Here is a 23,877-nt window from a genome sequence, read left to right as displayed (position 1 = left end):
AAAATTGAAAAATCTGAAGAGAATTTATAGATTGGATCTTGAAGAAGAAGATTTTGCACATATGAGGTCTGCCAGGATGAAGACACATCTTAGGTAATTGCTTGAAAGAGTACAAGTTTGGAGAGCCTTAGATAAATGAGAAGGCAGATGGGTCAAGAAAAGAGAAAGACCGAAGAAAGAATTAGGAACTCCTTTTGTAGATGTGATGCAGACAGGAGAATCAGTGAAGATGTTACCGATGAGAGAAACACCAGGAGGGAATTTTGTACATGTACCCTGGAGTAGGAGTGGTATCTTAAGTTTTGCAAATGATTATCCAAGGTTAAAATAAAAGCCAGTAGAATGGTATCAGCGGACAGATAGGTTTGTGAAGCTTGTGAAATGTCTGTGGGAGGACCTGAATATTCTCTTTGATATTGTTGTTCCAGCAGATTTGTGGATTGAGTACAAAAGGACTGTAGATTGGCTGACAAGTGAGCCGCACAGAGATTTGAAAACAGATGCACCATCTCCAGAAGCAATGAAATATTACTATAAATTTGTTGAGTTCCTAAAAACAAACGTTTCGCCAAAAAATATTGGTTGACAGCGCATAGATAGAACAGCACAGTAAGCAAAATAATCAATTCATGCATATTATGAAAGGTGGTACAGAAACAACTGAAAAACAGGATATGTATCATTTTGTGTTCTGGTTTGTTGAAGTATTGGGACCAGAGATTAGTCGGATGATTTAGAGTCATTTGATCTGTTGGCAAGCTAAACTGATTGATGCAGTGTTGCAATATGCAAAATACTGTAGTGAGAAGGTTAAAATGAAGCAGAAAAAGTTGAAGGAGAAAGCAATGGTGATGCAGATCGAGGTTGCACAGACAGGAATGCAGGGACATTTTCAGCAGCAGTTGCAAGGGAATGATATGTTTCAGAGTCAAGGCAGAGGTAGAGTTTGAGGTTGAATGATTTTTCCGGTTGTCAAAAGAAATGTGGATTTGAATTCAGTGGTGATGCAGGATGAGCAGCAAAGAAAGAGAATGTTGCCTTGTCATAATTGCCCAGCAATTAGACATTGGAAAAGACAGTGTCCGTTGTTAAATCAAGGTGGTGGTGTTCAGCAGACAAATGATGTCAATTCCTATCAGAGCATGAAAGAACCTAGATTGAGAGGTCAAAATGAGAATTTTCAGAATAATGTGAATACTATGCAGGGGTTTCAACCTTTGCAGCCGATGCAGCAGATGCAAAATGTACAACCATTAGTACATCAAATACAAATGCCACAGGTACAAAACTGCAGCCACAAGTGCAGATGCAGATGGTGACTGCACAACAAATTTGCATGCTGAGACAAATTCACATGACACAGGGTCCTATGGATCAACAATAGGTGATGCTTTCGCAGGTGGTCACAAATCAGAAGTCAAACAAAAGTGAAAAAACAGTTGATCACTTTCCATAGTGAGAATGAAAGAAACGATGATTGTCCCTTGGATAGTTCCGATGAGGAAGAGTGTGTGTTGGCAACATCATTAGAAGTGGATCAGAGGGGTCCTTATGTAAAGGGTAAAGTACATGGTCATGAAGTTTCTTTTCTGGTTGATACAGGAGCTACACGCTCAAAAGTAAGATCTGTAGAAGTTCCAGATTTAACTTTATCAGAGAGGACAGTTCAGACTGTAAGAGTTGTGAACAAGCATTTGACTAACACTCTTACAGAACCAGTTATTGTTAAAATTGGTAATTTTAAAGGTTTTCACAGATTTGTCGTTTGTGATTCCAGTCCAGTGTCACTTCTGGGAAGAGATCTGTTGCATAAAATAAAATGTTCAATTACCTGTTCAGTTGAAGGAATTGAGATTGAGACAAACAGTGATGATGAAGATTCAGGGCCATATTTATACTTTTTGACGCAAAACTGCGCTAATGCAGTTTTGTGTCAAAAAAATTAGCGCCGGCTAACGCCATTCTGAAGCACCATGCGGGCGCCGTATTTAATCAATGACGTTAGCCGGCGTTAGCCGCCGGCGCTGCCTGGTGTGCGTGAAAAAAAAACGATGTACACCAGGCAGCGCCGGCGTAGGGGGATATGGAGCTTGGGCGCCAAAAAATGGGGCAAGTCAGGCTGAGGCAAATTTTTCACCTCAACCCGATTTGCGCCATTTTGTTCGACTCCCAACCCCCATAGAAATGACTCCTGTCTTAGCAAAGACAGGATTCATGCCCCCTTGCCCAATGGCCATGCCCAGGGGACTTCTGTCCCCTGGGCATGGTCAATGGGCATAGTGGCATGTAGGGGGGCACAAATCAGGCCCCCCTATGCCACAATTGTTTTTTTTTTAAAGTACTTACCGGAACTTACCTTAATGTCCCTGGGATGGGTCCCTCCAGCCTTGGGTGTCCTCCTGGGGTGGGCAAGGGTGACAGGGGGTGTCCCTGGGGGCATGGGAGGGCACCTCTGGGCTCCTTCCGAGCCCACAGGTCCCTTAACGCCTGCCTTGTCCAGGCGCTAAAAAATGGCGCAAAAGCGGCCGTACGTCATTTTTTTTGACCCGCCCACTCCCGGGCGTGAATTTTGCCCGGGAGTGTAAATACGGCGCACATGCCTCTGAGTCAATTTTTTAGACGGGAACGCCTACCTTGCATCTCATTAACGCAAAGTAGGTGTCCACGCAAAAAAATGACGCAAACTCCATGGACATTGGCGCTAGACGCGTCTAACGCCAAAGTATAAATATGGAGTTAGCTTTGCGTCGGAATTGTGTAAAAAAAACCACGCAATTCCGGCGCAAACAGAATATAAATATGCCCCTCAGTGTTTACTGTTGACAATGAACAAGTGTCCAGAGAGTTTCCTCTTATTAATTTCAATGAACCAGGAGATGAGGAGATTTGATGAATTTCTTTCCAGTTTTTGAAATAAAAGATGTTCCAGCTGATTTGTAGGAAATGGTTAAGTCTAAAGTTTGGGACCTTTCAGGGAAAGACATTGGGTTGATTAAAGAAGTAGAAGGAGTCGAAGTGGCAGTGAAGGGAGAATGTGGTATTTCCACAGACTGTACAATACCCGATGACAAATGAAGCAATCAAAGGTATAAGACGTTTGACAAAGCAGTTTTTGGAGCAAGGAGTTCTGAAAGAAGTGCTGAGTAGTCCGTGTAATTCACCAATAATGGGTTTGAGAAAACCATGCAGGAAAATTAGTCATGTCCAGGATTTGAGAAAAATCAATGATGTTCTGGTTAAATGTTGTCCAGTTGGGCCAAATTCAGCTGTGATTATGTTCCAGAATTCGTGAGATGCTGAATGGTTTCCTGTGGTAGATTTATGCCAAGCATTTTGCTCCGTGCCTTTTCATGAGGACAGTAGATATTTCTTTTGTTTTAAATTCCTGACCAGAGTCTATTGTTGGTGTAGAATTCCTGAGGGTTTTTCAGAGTCTCCATCGATTTTCAATCAAATTTTGAAAAAGAACCTGGATTCATTGGTAATGCCTTACCAATCGACATTGGTGCAGTACATAGATGATCTATTGATTGCATCAAAGACAAAAGAAGGATGCAAGAAGGATACAATTGCATTGTTGAATTTTCTGGGAGACAATGGTCACAAGGTGTCCCTTACATAAGTGCAGTATTGTCAAAAAGAGGTGAAATACTTAGGTCATTTGCAAATGAAAATAACAAGAACTCAGAAAGAAATGAGGATGTTTCTAGGAATGGTAGGATATTGTCGTCAATGGATTCCTAATTTTTCAGCTCTTTCGAGAGCTTTAAAAAAGCTGACACATAAAGATGTGTCAGATCCTATAATGATGGATGAAGACTGTATGAAAGCATTTACTGAGTTGAAAGAGAGTTTGTGCAAGCTCCAGTTTTAGGTATGCCTGATTACGCAAAACGTTTTCTGTTGTTCTGTCATGAATGAGATGGATGTTATTTATCTGTTTTGACACAGACACATGGTGGTGTCATTCAACCAGCATATGTTTCAGCTACTTTGGATCCAGTTGCAGCAGCCTTACCGGGATGTTTGCGAGCATTTGGAGCAGTAGAGCAGAGTATAACCCAAAGTGAGAATATTGAGATGGGTTATCCCCTGACAGTAACAGTACTTCATTCAATAGAAATTCTGTTGACACGATCAAAAAAACAATACTTGACCAATGCAAGATTGACACGTTATAAAACAGTGATTTTGGGAGAATCAAATGTAACAATTAAGAGATGTTTAGTGCTTAACCCAGCAACTTTATTACCAGTTGAAAGAATTGATTCAGATAAAATGGATGATAGTGAACATGATTGCTTGGAAATTACAGAATTGTGCACACAACTAAGGGCAGATATTAGAGAGTCCTGCCTAGAAGACAATGATCAAATTATCTTTGTTGATGGTTCCTGCTTGAGAGATAACGTGGGTACACTGAGAGCAGGATATGCAGTATGCACAATTACTGGCATACTGGAAGCTTCATGGCTTCAAGGAGTGTTTTCTGCTCAGATAGCAGAATTGGTGGCTCTTACTAGAGCACGCCAAATTTCAGACCAGATGAAAGTAACGATCTATACAGATAGCCAATATGGATTCGGTATTGTGCATGATTTTGGACAGATTTAGGCACAGAGAGGTTTTCTAACTTTATCTGGTTCACCTGTAAGAAATAGTGAAAGAATATATGAATTGTTACAAGCTGTTTAGGAACCTGAGCGAATTGCTGTGGTTAAATGCAGTGCAGATCAAAGAGGAAAGGATTATGTCAAATCAAATCAAATCATTAACATTTATAAAGCGCGCTATTCACCCGTGCGGGTCTCAAGGCGCTAGGGGAAAGAGGGGGTTACTGCTGCTCGAAAAGCCAGGTCTTTAGGAGTCTCCGGAAAGCAGAGTGGTCCTGGGTGGTCCTGAGGCTGGTGGGGAGGGAGTTCCAGGTCCTGGCCGCCAGGAAGGAGAAAGATCTCCCACCCGCCGTGGAGCGGCGGATGCGAGGGACGGAGGCGAGTGCAAGGCCAGAGGAACGGAGGAGGCTGGTGGGGACGTAGAAGCTGAGGCGTCGGTTGAGGTATTCCGGTCGTGGAGGGCTTTGTGTGCGTGGGTGAGAAGTCGAAAGGTGATCCTTTTGCTGACTGGGAGCCAATGCAGGTGTCTCAGGTGTGCGGAGATGTGGCTGTTGCAGGGTAAGTCGAGGATGAGGCGGGCCGAGGCGTTTTGAATGCGTTGCAGGCGATTTTGGAATTTGGCTGTGGTCCCAGCGTAGAGGGTGTTGCCGTAGTCCAGGCGGCTCATGACGAGGGCGTGGGTCACGGTTTTTCTAGTGTCGGCGGGGATCCAGCGGAAGATCTTGCGGAGCATGCGGAGGGTGAGGAAGCAGGCGGAGGACACAGCGTTGACTTGCTTGGTCATGGTGAGAAGAGGGTCCAAAATGAAGCCGAGGTTGCGGCGTGGTCTGCGGGGGCCGGTGCAGTGCCGAGGGCCGTGGGCCACCAGGAGTCGTCCCAGGCGGACGGGGTGTTGCCGAGGATGAGGACTTCCGTTTTTTCAGAGTTCAGCTTTAGGCTGCTGAGCCTCATCCAATCTGCGACGTCCTTCATACCCTCTTGTAGGTTGGTCTTGGCGCTGGCGGGGTCCTTAGTGAGGGAGAGTATAAGTTGGGTGTCGTCGGCGTAGGAGATGATGATGATGTCGTGCTTGCGTACGATGTTGGCGAGGGGGCTCATGTAGACATATGTGACTTTGGGAAATGCTTATGCAGATCAAGTTAAAACATTCTGTGCCTTAAATGGTATTTCTTTCAAGGGAAAGTGGGAACTGATGCCTGAAAATGATGAAGTATATACAAATGGTACTATGCAAATTGTTGATATTTTGGAACAGTTGAAAACTTTACAAAATAATGTTCCACAAGAAGAGCACAGAGATTGGGTGAAGCTTAAATGCATACAATGGGAAGATGATATTTGAATAACAGCGGAAGGAAAGGTTACTCTGCCAAACAGTTTGCTGACTCAAATGGCCAGATATTAACATGGTCAAGCACACATACGGAGAGGTGCAGTGATTAGGAGTTTTAAACAGTATTGGTTCAATCCAAAATTTTGGCAAGCTGCCGAAGTAGTTTGCCATAGATGCGTTGTCTGCCAGCAGATGAATGTTGGCAAAGGAACAGTGGTCAACATGGGACACATAGGCATGGCAGGAGGTCCATTCAGCAGGACGCAAATGGATTTTATTGAGATGCCTGCGTGTGCTGGTTTGAAATATGTGTTGGTGGTTGTGTGTATTTTTAGTCACTGGATTGAGGCTTATCCTACAAGGAGAAATGATAGCCTTACTGTAGCTAAGTTACTTCTCAGAGAGCTGATTCCACGTTTCGGTTTCGTGGTCTCTTTAGAATCAGATAGAGGAAGTCACTTCAACAATGAGGTGATAAAGATACTATTTTCAGCTTTAAACATTCAGCAGAAGCTTCATTGTAGTTACCGCCCAGAGGCTTCAGGACTTGTAGAGCAGATGAACAGAACTCTAAAGTCCCAACTGGCAAAGAAGTGCATCAACAAATTTTAAATGGCCAGATGCTTTGCCTTTGTTTCTAAAGTCAATGAGAAGTACTCCTGACAGGAAGACTGGTTTGTCTCCTCACGAGAACCTGATGGGTAGAGCAATGAGACTACCAGCAAAAGCTTGGCTGATGTGGTCCGACATTTTTCTCATCAGGTGGAACCCAAACAATTCAACAGTCTCAAGGTCAAGGTAAAACTTGAGAGCTGGTGATTGGGTTATCATACGAAAGCACATGAGGAAGTCATGTTTGGAGCCACGGTGGAAGGGGCCCTACCAAGTTTTCCTCGTAACAATGACAGCTGTGAAGTGTGCAGGTTTGCCGAACTTGGTGCATGCAACCTATACGCGGAAAGTGAATAATCCAACAGAACAAGAAGAGGAGTTGTTGAGTTTACCAACAGCTAACAGCATTCCAGGTCAAGAACAAGAAAGAGAGGAACTGGAGAGAATACCTGAGAATGTTCGAAAATATGTACCTACTCCTATAACAGATGAAAAAGAGAGAATCTTGGAGGAAAGTGAATCCTCTACAAGTGGAGTAGTTGGAAAACCGGTGCAAGAGGAAAGAGAAATACGGGTTGAGAGAAGTTCTGAGCAGAGGAGGGTGTCCTCAGAAGAGAGTGATCAGAGACGATTGAGTGAGAGAAATTCTGCTTAGAGGAAGGTGTCCTCAGCAGCAGGTGGTTTGACATACCAAACTGAACAAGTGACTGACCCCTTTGGAGAAGGAATCGAGACATATCCCGCCCAAGCGGATTTGACTCTTCCTGAACCAGTTGCGGGAACGTCAGAAGAAAAGAGTTCAAGTTCAAGTTCAAGCTCAAATTCAATTTTGAAAAAGGTGCTGACAAAAAGTCACTGAAAGGTGATAATTGGCCAGAGAAATATTCAAAAAGAGAGAAGATAGATGTTGTTTTGCCAATTCAGGAGGAAAAAGAATTGAATGAAGGAGAAAATACTAGTGGAAAAGAAGGTGAAAATAGTAAAATACCAAAAATGAAGAGAGTTGCAAGCAGAAGACATTCTGGTAACTACCAATGAATGGCAAGAAGAATTTTTGAGCTTTTGATTTGATAGAGACATTCCATATTTTCATTTTGCCACGTGAAGAACAACAGTGTATGGTTGGGAAAAAGCTGAAATAGAAAGAAGACTAGAAAAGTCGTGCCCAAAAGAGACATTGATAATTTGATTTTGACATTGATAATATGATTTTGACAAGCTGCAATACTGATTTTGACAAGCTGCTATATCGGATTTGACAAGAAGACTGTCCTGTGTGAATGAACATTTGAAGAAAAAAAAACTAATGTTAGGAAGGATTTGTTGAATATCTGAAATTTTTTGATTTTTTTATAAATCTTTGCTTATTATTGGTTTTGATTTTGGCTGCATAGTCATATTTTAGTTATTCCTAATTTTATTTTTCTGATTCTTCAAAGAACATGACAAACTTCAGTAATCACAACAATAGAATTAGCCGATGAAAATGTATAGGTATTGGTTTGGTGGTAGCATGTGTATTATTATGCTGATTGTAATTTGTAAGGTATAATTGTTTATGAGATGAGTGGAGCCAACCATATTGCAGAGACACTTAGGCCCATATTTATACTTTTTTAGCACCGCATTTGCACTGCATTTTTACACAAAAGCGGCGCAAACTTTGTATTTGTATTTTGTAAGTTTGCACCGCTTTTGCATCAAAAACCGGCGCAGATGCAGAGCTAAAAAAGTATCAATATGGGCCTTACTATTAAAAATTCTTTAGAAACTACTACTACATCATTAACCAAAGATAGGTTTAGAATAGATGTCAAATACTTACACGAAGAGAAAGAGCTTTCTTCTAAAGTTTTCTATCGCTTATTGCGTGAATATGTTGAAGTGATGGACGTGAAAGATTGTTATGTCCGTACGTAGATTCCGACTTCTGTGGAGAAAGGAATTGCCTATCATAGTTTACCTTTAACTTACGCTATAAGTTACAGTCTTTTATTAACACGTTTTTAAAACCAAGAGTATACACAATATTTTTACTCTAATTACGACGTAGTGTTTTCGTTTGTGTCTGTGATTGTTTATTTGAATAAAATAGCCAAGGATAATAACATAGTCCTTGTGAGAGATTTCTTTGAGCCTACACTAACCTTTGGCACTGCTTTTGCACGCAGGAATAATTTAACCTGTTTACTAACATCTGTAGAAAATACATTTTTAGATAACACACAAGATAGGAGAAGAGAAATCAAGGCTAAAATAAATAGAGGAATGATTATTCGTAGACCTGGTATTGATTATGCTTATATTGACATTACTAAACAAGGAAAATTAACACTGGATGCCGAGCATATGGGAAAGCTTTGTATATATAGGCCACAGAGTAGTATTGATAGAGTGTTTGTGGGTACGAGTGAATGTAGACATGTGTTTTTGTTTTGGAGTAAATGGGATTTTATGAGGAATGGACAGGATCCACCAGTGCCTGGAGTTTATTTTATATGTGGAAGAAATACTTATTACCGTCTTCCTAGAGGAAGGTATGGCACATGTTATTTGGGAATACTCTTTCCGAAAATGTACAAGCTGGAAGACTTGAATACATTTCCTAAATTGACAAGATTCAAACGAGACACTAGCGAGAATCCGTTTCTAGCATTGTGGGAGACATATCTGGAGCTACAATTCCCTCAGCGGCAGTAGTTCTAAATTCAATCAAGATACAGAAGTTGTCTACCATAGTGGATAACATGTTGACGAGTTATTCTGGAGCTATTTGTGACAGATCGAACAGTATAAAGGCAACGGAGAGGTGTGGAATTGATTAGGTAAGTATTTTATTCTGATTAAATTGGTGAAAACAAAGTGTTTGTAACAAAGGTGGGGTTGGATTTTCCCGGATTTGTAGTCTTGTTCGTCTGTTTTCTCAGATGGGTGATATCTTCTATTTTTCTTGTTGTCTCTTTCAGGTTGAATGTTTGGCTTGCCCTCGCAGGTGGACCCAGGACGACACCGGAAACAGAAGGACAAAAACGCTCGGGTAAGTATGGGAACTATAACAGGGTTTTCACTCTCTCTCTATCACTGACTGGGGAAAAGGTAAGAACGCAGGTAGGGGGTTGGTGCCAGTGAGGAGTTGGGGAATGAGGTGGTCACAATCTAAATTTGGTGAGAAAAAGTGCCTCACATGTGCTGGTCGTGGTGCCCCTTTTTTCACCTCCCTCCTCCCCTTCCTCTATATCCCCTCCCCAGTCCTTTTATTCAGTGTGCCCCTTTTCTGTGTCCACAAGGACCGTACCTTGGTTAGCCACGACCCTCCAGGGTCGTGGCTGGCGTTGTGGCGGTCCTCCTGTGGCTCTCTCTTTCCAGGGTTGTCCTGCTCACGATCCTCGTGGTCTTCGGGATTTCCACTTCCTTCCGTCTTCGTTGGCTTCTCCTCCCGATGTTTCTCCTTTCTGGCCGTCTCCTCCGATCTCCTCCTGTCCTCTCGTTCCCCGGGACCTTCCTCCGGTTGCGGTGCCGTCTCCCTTTTACTTCCGCCGTGCCGGAAAACCACATTGGTTTCCCCGGCAACGGTAGTCTGCCAGCCTCGTTCTCGTCGCGTTTCCCCGACAACGGGGAGACGCGGAAATGACGTATCGGCATCGTCCGATACGTCACTGGTAGCTCTCTGTGCTGGGAACACCCGGTCACACACCTCTCCCCATGAACGGTCCTGTTCGAGGACCGTAGTAGAGTCCGGGAACCGAGACAAATAATCAGCCGGGGCTTGTTGGGGACCTGGTATGTGACGGACCTGAAAGGAAAATGGTTGGAGTTCAAGGAACCATCTCAAGATCCGGGAATTTGTATCCTAATGAGCGGATAACCAAGTGAGGGGAGCATGATCCGTAAAAAGTACAAAAGGACGGCCCAAAAGGTAATACTGTAAAGTGTCCACGGGCCATTTAATGGCCAAGCATTCCCTTTCGATAGTAGGATAGTGGCGTTCCCGGGGAAACAGTTTTCTACTGAAATACACTACCGGGTGATCCCTACCTTCCTCATCGGGTTGGGCCAGTACTCCCCCCAAACCTACATCCGAGGCATCAGTGTATAGGTGGAAGGGTTTCGAGAAATCCGGGCACCGTAGTATTGGGTCTCGAGTCAGATAGGACTTCAGTTGTTCAAAGCTAGCCTTCTGTTGATCTGAAAAAGGGGCTAACCGATTAGGATGGGATTTAGACAAAAGATCTGTAAGGGGGGCGGCAAGGGTGGAATATTCGGGTATGAATCTTCGATAGTAGCCTACTAACCCTAGAAATGAGCGCAAATCTTTTTTTGTTGTAGGGTCAGGTGCATTGAGAATGGCGTCTACTTTCTTAGTTTGAGGTTGTAGGCTCCCTTGACTGATTTTGTATCCTAAGTATGATATGTCGGGCTTTCCTATAACGCACTTCTTAGGGTTGGCAGTTAACCCAGCATGTGCAAGGGTGTGGAATATCTGTTGTAAATGTATCAGATGGTCATCCCAGGTTTCACTGAAAATTACTACGTCGTCAAGGTACGCTGCTGCAAAAGTTTGAAATGGGTTTAGGAGTCTATCCGTTAACCGTTGGAACGTAGCTGGTGCTCCATGCAGTCCGAACGGTAATACGGTGAAATGATAAAGACCGGACTGAGTGGCAAAAGCCGTTTTTTCTTTATCTTCTGGGGCTAATGGAATCTGCCAATATCCTTTAGTCAAATCTAATGTGGACATATATTTTGCTTTTCCCAGTTTTTCTAGTACGTCATCCACTCTAGGTATGGGATATGTGTCAAACATTGAATTTTCGTTAAGCTTCCGGAAGTCAATACAGAATCTAATAGTACCATCAGGTTTTGGTACCAGGACAACTGGGGAACACCAGGGACTAGTCGAGGGCTCTATCACTCCTAATCCTAGCATTTTCTGTACTTCGTCCTCCATAATCTGTTTTCTTGCCTCGGGGATACGATATGGCCGTAACCTGACAATTTTACCTGGTGTAGTCCTTATTTTATGGGTTATCAGTGTGGTTTTACCTGGCACTACTGAAAAGAATTTTCTGAAGTGCTCTAGTAAGCTATATACCTGTTCCTTCTCTGGTATCGTTAATGTTTCGTTTACTGCGGGTAGCCTCTCCCCATCATTGTGTTCGGTTGGACAAAACTCGATATGCAAGTTTTTGCTAGGACATAGGAATCGGCCCATGGCTCCGGAAGTGTCGGAGTTGTCTGGTTCTTCCCATTTTTTAAAGAGATTTATATGATAAATCTGGGTCTTCTGAGGAGTGTTTGAGATTTCAACTAGGTACGTGACAGGAGAAACGGCTCTTAGTATCTTATAGGGACCCTGCCATTTTGCAACCAGTTTTTGTTCAGACGTGGGACGCATTATTAGAACCCGATCTCCTGGTTGTAAAACCCTTAACTTACTTCCTCGGTCATAATACTGTTTTTGGTTTTGTTGAGCTTGTTCCATATTTACTCTGACTGTTTCCCATAAACCTTGTAATTGAGACCGTAGGTTGTGGGCATATTCTAATAAAGGTCTTCCCCCTTCTTCTGCCTCTTCTTCCCATGTCTCAATGGCCATGTCTAAAAGGGACCGAGGCTGTCTTCCGAACACGAGCTCAAAAGGGCTGTGTCCAGTTGAGGCCTGTTCATGGGTTCGTATAGCGTACAACACTAACGGTAACTTCTGATCCCAGTCTCTCCCTGAATCCTCTACCACTTTCCTCAATAGGGTTTTTATCGTTTGGTTGTATCGTTCCACCAGTCCGTCCGTCTGTGGATGGTACACCGAAGTTCGAATCTGGGAAATACCTAATGTCTTACACACCTGCTTCATGAGCGTAGACATAAAAGGGGTTCCCTAGTCGGTGAGTATTTCATGCGGAAACCCAACACGAGAGAAGACATTTATCATTGCTTGGGCAACTGTTTTGGTTGTCATACTTTTTAGAGGAACGGCCTCGGGGTATCGGGTGGCATAATCAACCATAACTAAGATATACATGTGACCTTTCGTTGAGGGTACTACAGGACCAATCAGGTCCATTCCCATCCTACTAAAAGGGATGTCTATGATGGGTAGAGGCATTAGAGGGGCTTTTTTAGGTCTACCTGGTTCAGTAAGTTGGCACCTGGGACATTGGGAACAATATTTGCGTATGTGGGCGAAAACCCCCGGCCAATAAAACCGCCTGAGGAGATACTCTTCGTTTTTTCCCCTCCCATAATGACCCCCACCTGGTTGACAATGAGCCAACGTTAGGACATGATCTCTATAATGGTCGGGTACTAACAATTGCTGTTTATGGTCCTCTGTACGAGTAGTGGTTACCCTATATAAGAGGTTTTTCTTAATTAGGAAATAGGGACCCACCTCCTCGGTTTCTTCTGTTTTTGCTGACTTCCAGGCTTGGGCGAGAGAAGGATCTTCTCTTTGCCGCTGGGGAAAACTGACAGGTACCTCATGTGTTTCGGCAATAAGACCTGGGTTTAGTCCTGGTACCTCTTTTCCCCGGTGATTCGCTCTTTCTGCCCGTTTCTCTCTAAGTGACAATTGTTTACGGGTTATGGGGCCTTCAATCTCACTGTCAGAGAAGGGAGCTTCCCTCCACCAGTCTTGTGTCATTTTGGGTTGTTTAACGTGGTCCAGGATCTCTTGGAAATGTTCATAATCAGTCCCGATGATACACTCCTCGATCAGATCTGTCATTATCCCCATAGGTAGGACATCCCAGTAAGTTCTCCACTCTACTGTTAGTTTATGTAAGGGGTATTGCTCTTTGTCCCCATGAATACAGCAAATATTCACCCATCGCTCTACTTCATTGTCTGCTAGGTTTGCTATATCTTTTCTCACTACGGATTGGCTACACCCGGAATCGATAAGAGCCCATACCGCTCGTCCATTGATGTTCAGAGTCTGTTTAAACTTAGGGTTACCTCCGCCTGTACACAGTACCCGTTGCCGAGTTACTCCGATCTCCATTGGCTCACTACTATCTTGTTTCCTCGGACACATGCGGGCGATGTGTCCCCATTCCCCACAGTTATAACATTGTGGTCCAGATACTGGTGGCTGATCGATTAGTCTGCGAGGTACGGGTTCGTCGAGGAGGGCTCTGGGAGAGCTTTTAGGGTTGGACATCCCTGGATTTACGCTGGGTCGGGGTTGTACATTTCTTATATCCACCGAACGATGATAGACACATGCTAAATCGATCGCCATGTCCGTATTCACCTTTGGATGTTGACGGATCCAGTGCTTTGTAGCCGTAGGCAAGGCATCTAGATATTGTTCAAGAACGATTGTTTGGATACCTTCCTCCCTGCTATTCCCGGACGGACCCAACCATTTCAACGCCAAATCCTTTACACAATAGTAAAAGGTTCGGGGGTCCTCATTCGGTCCCCATTTGATTTTCCGGAATTTGACCCTATAATATTTAGTGTCATGTCCCACACGTTCTAAGATACTAGTCTTTATTTCTTGGTAGGGCGTGGTTCCACCCGGGTTTGCTGCTTGATACGCTGCTTGTAATATCCCCGTAAGTAGGGGGGCGACATACTGACCCCATCTATCCTCAGGCTTTTGGGCTGATGAAGCCACTCTCTCAAAATTAGTGAAAAAGGATTCGGGGTCTTCACCTTCTTGATATTTCTGCAACACGGAACTTGGGACATTGGGGTGAACCTTACTGACAGCAATAGTCTCGGTTAATTTCTTCATGGCCGTCTCGTGGACCAGTTGATCATTTGCAAGGATTGTTGCCTGACTTTTCAAAGCTGACTGCAAGGCTTCCCTGTCTTCTTTTGCTTCTCGCTGGTGGGCCTCCCACACCAGCTGCAGGTGTCGCTGGCCTTCGGCCAATTGTTTATCATATCCTCCAATGAAGGGGTGTCACTCATTGTTTATACTGTTCGGTTGTCGGGGAGGGTCCAAACAAATATCCCACTTCTGACACCACTGTGACAGATCGAACAGTATAAAGGCAACGGAGAGGTGTGGAATTGATTAGGTAAGTATTTTATTCTGATTAAATTGGTGAAAACAAAGTGTTTGTAACAAAGGTGGGGTTGGATTTTCCCGGATTTGTAGTCTTGTTCGTCTGTTTTCTCAGATGGGTGATTTCTTCTATTTTTCTTGTTGTCTCTTTCAGGTTGAATGTTTGGCTTGCCCTCGCAGGTGGACCCAGGACGACACCGGAAACAGAAGGACAAAAACGCTCGGGTAAGTATGGGAACTATAACAGGGTTTTCACTCTCTCTCTATCACTGACTGGGGAAAAGGTAAGAACACAGGTAGGGGGTTGGTGCCAGTGAGGAGTTGGGGAATGAGGTGGTCACAATCTAAATTTGGTGAGAAAAAGTGCCTCACATGTGCTGGTCGTGGTGCCCCTTTTTACACCTCCCTATTCCCCTTCCTCTATATCCCCTCCCCAGTCCTTTTATTCAGTGTGCCCCTTTTCTGTGTCCACAAGGACCGTACCTTGGTTAGCCACGACCCTCCAGGGTCGTGGCTGGCGTTGTGGCGGTCCTCCTGTGGCTCTCTCTTTCCAGGGTTGTCCTGCTCGCGATCCTCGTGGTCTTCGGGATTTCCACTTCCTTCCGTCTTCGTTGGCTTCTCCTCCCGATGTTCCTCCTTTCTGGCCGTCTCCTCCGATCTCCTCCTGTCCTCTCGTTCCCCGGGACCTTCCTCCGGTTGCGGTGCAGTCTCCCTTTTACTTCTGCCGTGCCGGCAAACCACATTGGTTTCCCCGGCAACGGTAGTCTGCCAGCCTCGTTCTCGTTGCGTTTCCCCGACAACGGGGAGACGCGGAAATGACGTATCGGCATCGTCCGATACGTCACTGGTAGCTCTCTGTGCCGGGAACACCCGGTCACACTATTATTCTCCTAGATACCAAATTGGCTGCTACAAGAGCTATGGCTCTTCAGAACCACCTTGCATTGGACATTCTTTTGGCGAAGGAGGGCAGAGTTTGCAAATTACTTGGTCTGAGTCATTGTTGTTCATACATACTGGACAATTCTAAAGAAGTTAGAAGTTTGATTAATAATTTAACAAATAATAAAGAAGATTTAAAATAACTAACTAAAACTACTATCTAGGAGAAAGCTGGCAAGGGATATTGCTACTGTGGGAAATTGGTTTGGTAATAATTGTGTTTTGCTTAATTGGAATTTAGGGATCATATAAATTATTTGAATTAATGGAAAGGAAAAGGTTTGAAAAGAATCAGAAGAGACTTGATGTTCAAATGGATATATTTTATGGGAAAATTACAGGGAAAAAGAAAATTCATGAGAAGGTGAAAGAAACAAGTTTTTAAAATTGAAAAAGAAATAATTTATTTGAAAATTTGTGTGATGACATAATTAGTCATCAGAGGAGGGATTGCAGGAGCAGAGATTTTACTGATAACATTTATAATTAAATATGTACTGATCTTGATGAACTAAAGTGTGATTTTCTAACAAAACGGGTGACTTTTGTAAATGGCCACCATAATCTATTTTGTTTTCTACTGATGCCAACTTTAGCATGTAAGGGAATTGTTTTTTATTATTCAATGCTTACTCAAAAAGAGTGTGTTTAATAGTTTATAGAAGTGTAAATAGCTACCCCTAGTGGAATTTTATGTTATACCTTACAAGGTCAGAGTTATTAGGTCATTGCTAGAGTTTGACTATCTTATTGTTTAGAAAAATGTTACTAATGTGTGTTTTTTCCCTAGAGGATGGAAGTAGATGCAACATTGTTATAAGTCTCTTCCTGAGCATGAAGTTTTGTAGAGATGGAACAATGGATCCACAGATAAGATGGAAGAGAAGAAGAAATTGTCAATGAGATGTTAGCAAGTCAAAACTTACTGAACTATGAATGTGTAACTTTTAGATATCTAACAGCAGTTTTATTGGTTGAATGTATAACACCTCATGTCCTGATCAATCATGGGCTTTGGGAGAATTAATTTAATGCTCTGTTACTTATTCTTTGATTCAGCGATGTTCGGATTTTCCTTAATGCAATCTTTTCTGAGACAATCCTTGACTCATGTTATTGAGCTTACGCACATTCTATGCAAATGGTTTAGGGTATTTTATAGTCGGAAGCCTAAACCATTACCCCTACTTTGTAACCTGTTACCGGTGGCTGATAGTGTCCCCCTGCTGAAGTGATTCCTTGGGTAAAGTATAGAATGTAAATTGCTGTGTGTCCTTTGTTTTACAGGTACCAGCTGCAACTCATTAACTAATTGCTGCACAATATTTTTTTTTTATATAACTTGAGTTAGTATGTTTTCTAAATTTGTATTTCTAAACCTTTTACATGAAGCCCAACATGTTAATGCTAATTAGTGGTTATACAAAGGGAGTCTGTCTTCACATGCTCATGATTCATGTTAACGTTCTTTGATCTATTGCATCAATGTATATTATCTCACTGGCGCAGACATTGGTGCTATTAAGTTGTGTCATAACTCTTGAGTTAATTTGTTTACTTGCTTTGATTAAACTCAGAAATATAAGGCGTTCTAACCAGCCATGGATGACTCTTTATATGTATGATTTGTGTTTGAGAATTATTTTCGTGACTTTAGCATTGTTAATATAGAGAAATAAATCTACAAATCTTCTTAATAAATTTGTGTGGACATTACAGTGTAATCAGATTGTCAATTTCTTGTTTATTATTGTTTATTGTAATGATTGTAAAGTATACTATTTGACATCCTCTCCAATCAATGTCAGATCGGTCCATCGGCCTAAGGCGCGAAATCGACTATTTGGTCTGAGATAATAGCTAGGATTTCTTTGCACTGCTTCACCTAACAGATCAGTGGCAACATTTGCTCCTTTTAAAGGCAACTGAACACATTTCTAGGTGGCTGCATCCTTGCCCAAGAACCTACCATTTCAAGTTGAATGGCAGATTTGTCTTTTATTCCGACCCATTTTGCTTCATGTATAACTTTCTACTGTTGAAATGTTAAAGTGTGTGATTTCTGGCACTAGCATGGTCCCTTCTAATCACATATATTGTGCCAAGGCATTATCTTCTTTCTAGTTCAACCTTTCCCACCACCAGGCAATCTCCTGTTCGCCACCACTTTCTCACTCTGTGGGTGGTTGATGGGAGAAAGCTACTAGCTGCTTCTCATTAGAATCCAGTGAGTGCAAACGCAATAATTTCCTTGAGCCTGTTCTCTTACACATTACTTTTTCTTTTCCAACTGAACTTGTTGAGTCATTATTTCTTTGCCATTCCATGCCCATTATGATACAAGCCATTACATCCAAACCTAGTAACTAGCACTAGGTGTCTTCAAAGCTTCCCTGGTATGGGTTTATAGCAGTGGCATGGCACAGGGCTATTATTTATGCATCATGTGCATGATATTAGTCTTGATTCACGTGCACGTATTTTGGTTCAAACCTGTATATGTCCAAGCACCCGCATGTGTCCTGCAAGCGGTGAGCATGGATTCTAACAGCAGTTGTTGGGATCTCAGCTGGCTGGTCACAGGACATCGTGGGTGAACACACATGGAATAAACAACTTCTTTTCTACACTTTGGTTCCCTGCCTCTCATTACATATCGGTGATGAGTGAATCCTCTACTGTTTCTCACCCACTGATGTAATTTAACCCTTCTTCCAAAGTTTTACCTCCTGGATCCTCTGAGACATACCCTCCATCATTGGGCCCGTTGAACCTGGACCGTTGTGCATTCCAGCTTCAACTTTACAACCGTATGTGTGGCACTTTCTACGGCACATCCCTGAGGTACAATTTATTCAGCATACTTGAGCTCTGCCCAGCGCACCCCCTTCAGTCTTGACTTGCGCTGTCTTGCTCAACCACACATAGCCATTGGAGTGTGGTACTACAGTTGGACGTCAAGGTCAGCGGCGTGACATCATCACGTGTCACATAGCCACCATCTTACTTTGGGCTGCAATTCCTGCAATCCTAGCCATTCAGTGCCATTTCAGGTTGGGCTGTCAATCTTCAAGCGTGCTTTGACTTTATTTACCTCACCGACATTCGTCGCAGCTGTTTTTCGATCTTTAACCCCTTCGCTGCCAGGCCCTTTTTTGGCTACTTAAGCAGTTTGCGCTTAGGTCCTCATAACTTTTTGTCCACATAAGCTACCCACTCCAAACTTGTGTCCTTTTTTTCAACATTCTAGTAATTCTAGTGGTACCCATAGTTTGTGGGTTCCCCTGAAGGAGACCAAGAAATTAGCCAAAATACAGCAAAGATTTTTTTTTTCAAAACAATGGGAAAAAAGGGTTGCAGAAAAAGGCTTGTGGTTTTTCCCCTGAAAATAGCATCAACAAAGGGTTTGCGGTGCTAAAATCACCAGCTTCCCAGCTTTCAGGAACATGGAGGCTTGAATCAGAAAACTACATTTTTCAACACAATGTTGGCATTTTACTGGGACGTACCCCATTTTTTCTATTTTTTGTGCTTTTAGCCTCCTTCCAGTTCGTGACAGAAATGGATGTGAAACCAATCCTGGAAAGCTAAACATTTATTAAAAGTATACAGAATTCTGAATTCAGAAAGGGGTCATTTGTGTAGATCCTACAAGGTTTGCCTACAGAAAATAACAGCTGAAATCAAAAATATTGCTATTGAGGTAAAAAAAAAACAGCCATTTTTCTTCACGTTTTACTCTTTAACGTTTTACTGCGATGTCAGATTTTTGAAAGCAATATACCATTACATTCGCTGGTCTCTTCTGATTGTGGGGATATATAGGTTCATCAAGAACCCCAGATACCGAGAGCCAATAAATGAGCTGCACCTTGCAATGGGTTTTCATTCTATACCGGGTATACAGCAATTAATTTGCTGAAATACAAAGAGTGAAAAATAGGTATCAAGAAAACCTTTGTATTTCCAAAATATGCACAAGATAAAGTGTTGAGAAGCAGTGGCTATTTGCACATGTCTAAATTCTGGGGTCCTCATACTAGCATGTGAATTACAGAGCATTTATCAAATAGACATCTTTTTTACACACTGTCTTACATTTGGAAGGAAAAAATGTAGAGAAGCACAAGGGGCAATAACACTTGTTCTGCTATTCTGTGTTCCCCCAAGTCTTCCGAAATAAATGGTACCTTACTTGCGTGGGTAGGCCTAATGCCCGCGGAAGGAAACACAACATGGACACATCACATTTTCACAAAGAAAACTGACATGTTTTTTGCAAAGTGTCTAGCTGTGGATTTTGGTCTCTAGCTCAGCCGGCACCTAGGAAAACCTACCATACCTGTGCATTTTTTAAAACTAGGCACCTAGGGGAATCCAAGATGGGGTGACTTGTGGGGATCTCACCAAGTTCTGTTACCCAGGATCCTTTGCAAACCTCAAAATTTGGTCAAAAAAACACTTTTTCCTCACATTACGGTGGAATCTGAGAGGAGCCACAAATTTCCTTCCACCCAGCGTTCCCCCAAGTCTCTTGATAAAAATGGTACCTCACTTGTGTGGGTAAACCTAGTGGCCGCAAAAGGAAATGCCCCAAAACCACTATGTGGACACATCAAAATGATCAAATACTAAACTGCCTGGTTTTGCCGGGGGTCACCTGGGTTTTTGGTCCTGGGCTCAGCAGCCATATAGGAAAACCTACCAAAGCCAAACATTTCTGAAAACTAGACACCCAAGGGAATCCAGGTGTGACTTGCATGGACCCCCCAATGTTTTCTTACTCAGAATCCTCAGCAAACCTCAAATTTAGCTACAAAATCAATTTTTTCCCACATTTCTATAGGGGATCACCGCACCGGGACAAATTTCCTACCACACAATGTTCCACTCAGTCTTCCAGTAAAAATGAAACCTCACTTGTGTAGGTGCCAAGTGCCTGTGACAGGGAAGAGACAAAAACATGTTGAAATTGAGGGGGAACCAAAGCGAGTCCAAGAGGGCTGTTTGAAAAAAAAAAAATTTTTAGGCTGACAACTGGGGCAGAATTTTTATCGGTATAGATGAGACAATGCTGGGTGATAGGAATTTTGTGGATTCTTGCAGATTCCGGAAGGTTCCATCACAAAAATGTTGGAAAAATGTGTGATTTCCAGCAAAGTTGGAGGTCTGCAGGGCATTGTGGGTAAGAAAATGGTGCAGGTGCATGTGAAGCACACCACCCTGGAATCATCTAGATGTTTAGTTTTCAGATGTGCTTAGGTCTTGTGGATTTTTCTACATGACAGCGTCCCAAAGTCCAAAAAGTGCAGCCCACACCATTCCAAGTGGGACAATTTTGAGAGTTAGCAAATCTCTCATGGCCCAAATGTAAAACAAAAACCCCAAATAATCAAATGCCCACTTGCTTGCCGTGGGATACGATGTTTTAGTGTGCGAGGGAGAGCTGAAAGACTGTTCCCCCCTTCACTTGGGGTGGGGGCAGAACCCGGACCATACTGGTTGGTAGCCACCACCCCCCTATTTTTTTTTAAATCCCTGGCATCTAGTAGAATTTTTGCCCCACCTGGGGTGTGGATCGGGGTAATTGCCCCATCTTCCCACTGGTGGGCAGAACAACTTTGGCCCCATTTATTTGAGGTGGGGGTATGGCCATACCCTCACCGTCTTGGTTTGAAAAAAAATATTTCCTGGTCTCTGGTGGGCTTTCTGCCCCCCTTGGAGGCAGATGAGCCTTCCAAAAATAGGCCGATTTGCCCCCAAAGGGGTCTGATATGACCAACAGTAATGTGCCCCCATGGGAAGCGACCCTTGCCCAAGGGGCTGCCCCCCAAACAAAACACATACACACACACACCAATTTCTGGTGCCTAAGTGGTTTCTGTCCCCCCCGGGAAAGATTGGCCTAATAAAAATGGCCTAAATACAATTTGCCCCCCAGGGGAGCGACCCATGCCTAAGGGGTCGCTCCATACTTATAAAAAAATAAAGTAAAATATATATATATATCTCTGGTGTCTAGGGGTTTCTGCCCCCACTGGGGGCAGTTCTTATAAACCACAGAGGGTAACCCATTTACCCCAAAAGGGCTGGGTAGAGACTAGATATAAAAAATGACAATGCCCCAAGGGAAAACAAGAATTATTTACATATATCCTAAAACAGAATAGGTGAACATACAAGAAAATAAAAAATAATTTTATTCATTAACATATCAACATTAAAATCATAACTCTATACTCATTCCATAGGAACAACCCATCTCAAAATGAAAAAACAGGAAAGACAAACCAAAGTGATGAAAAAGTGCTCGTGATGAACAGTAAAGAAGAAGAAGAATCAATATCCCAATCATCCAAAGACTAAATAGAAGTAAAAGGCAGCCGGTTGGTTCTTCTTTCACAGCATTGAATCAATATCAAAACATCAAAGAATCTAAATCTCTTTCTTGAGTCCTTCCTTAATACCCTATGCAGAAACCAATCCAGACTGAGATATGTATACGTCGACGTTTCGACCCCTCTATAACCTGGGCCAAATCACTGCTCCACACTGGGTCTTCTTTAGGACTAACTGATGGGAGTCCCTAAAACAATACCAAAAGCTCAATCAAAATACAAAGCATTTAACACTATCACCTATGCCGGCCCTCAATCTCAAGGAATGCTTACCCTATCGTATCTTCTGACACTTTTACTTGTTACGTATTCATACTTTTCAAACAGTTGAATCTAAAGAATCAAATAAAACAAATCAAACATACCATACCTACTCTATATATCCAACGTATATTCTTAAAAATAAAAGGAAACTTACCTCCAACCAAAAAACCTATTTGTATTTTATTCCCAATATTTCCCATACATGCCTTCTCAAACATTCATCATATATCCCTGGTGTCTAGGGGTTTCTGCCACCACTGGGGGCAGATCGGCCTAATTATAATAGGCAGATCTGTCCCCAGTGGGGGTAGAAATGGCCTGAAAATATTTTGCTCACCTGGGGAGTGGCCCTTGCCTAAGGGGCACTCCCCTTATGAATAAATATAAATTTAAAAAAATTATCTGGTGTCTAGTAGTTTCTGCCCCCCTTGGGGGCAGATTGCCCTAATAAAAATAGGTTGATCTGCCCCCATGGGGGCAGAAATGGTCTAAAATTAATTTTGCCTAGGGGAGCGACCCTTGCCTAAGGGGTCGCTCCCCACATATAAAAAAAAAAATGAAACAAAAAAAAATTATCCCTGGTGTCTAGCGTTTTCTGCCCCCCATGGGGGCAGATCGGTCTAATTATAATAGGCCGATCTGCCCCAAGGGGGGGCAGAAATGTCCTAAAAATAAATTTACTCTCTGATAATAATAAAAAAACAATTTCCCTGGTGTCTAGTGGCATTTCTGCTGCCTGATCGCAACGCAATCGGGCAGCAGAAATGCTGAGAAAGACATCAAAGGAAAGGCCTTTCCTTTCCTTTGATGCCTCTCTCAGCCCCTCCACATGATCAGAGGAGAAACGCAAAAGCATTTCTCCTCCGATCCGTGCTGAGAGGTAGGCCTCTGATGAGGTCAGCACGCTATCGCGTGCTGATGTCATCACACGCCACTGGATGGTCATGGGGGGTGGAAGGGGAAGCGATTCCCCTTCCATCCCTGCCAAGGGAAAGTGGGTGTGAGGCCCCCAGGGTGAGCGCTAGTGCTTCCCCTGAGGGCCCCTACATGGACGTAATGGTTACGTCCTGGGCACCCGAACGGTGATGCCCAGGACGTAACCGTTACGTCCAGGGCACCCAAGCGGTTAAGAGGTACCTGGAGGCATTTAAAATTTACATTTAAGTGCCATATCTCAAATGTGAGCCCACATTGCTTTCCTTTAGGAGCATATTTATATTACGTATACCTTATTTTTTGTGGAATTATAGCAACACTTCAACAAAGCCACCCCCCTTTTTAGCACATAAAGTTGGAACAGTGGCTAAGACAATTTGAAAATCACATTGTGGCCATTGAAGCTGGTGGTTACAGTCCAGAGCAGAAGTTTGCTTCACTGTTTGGCAGCTTAGGGCAGACAGCTCAACAGATCTTTGACAGTTTGCTTCCCGTCCAAGCACCACATGGTCAATGGGGAGGGTCAAGCTGGAATGTTTATGTTGAGGTTGTTGAGCGTTTGCATAAGCAATTCTCTGATGAGCCCAACATTATGCTGGAACATCATTTTTTAAAATGCAAGCAAGCTTGCGTGGAGGGGGTGAAGAATATATTTTTGCCCTCAGGTTTTTGGCACCCACTTGCGAATTTGATCCAAACCTACACGGGTATATCCAGGACCAATTCATGTACAGCTGCTTATCCAGGAAGATTCAGGAAAGG

Source organism: Pleurodeles waltl, chromosome 6 (genome assembly GCF_031143425.1).
Source record: "Pleurodeles waltl isolate 20211129_DDA chromosome 6, aPleWal1.hap1.20221129, whole genome shotgun sequence".
NCBI classification, from domain to species: Eukaryota; Metazoa; Chordata; class Amphibia; order Caudata; family Salamandridae; genus Pleurodeles; species Pleurodeles waltl.
Note: the sequence above shows the minus strand (reverse complement) of the source record.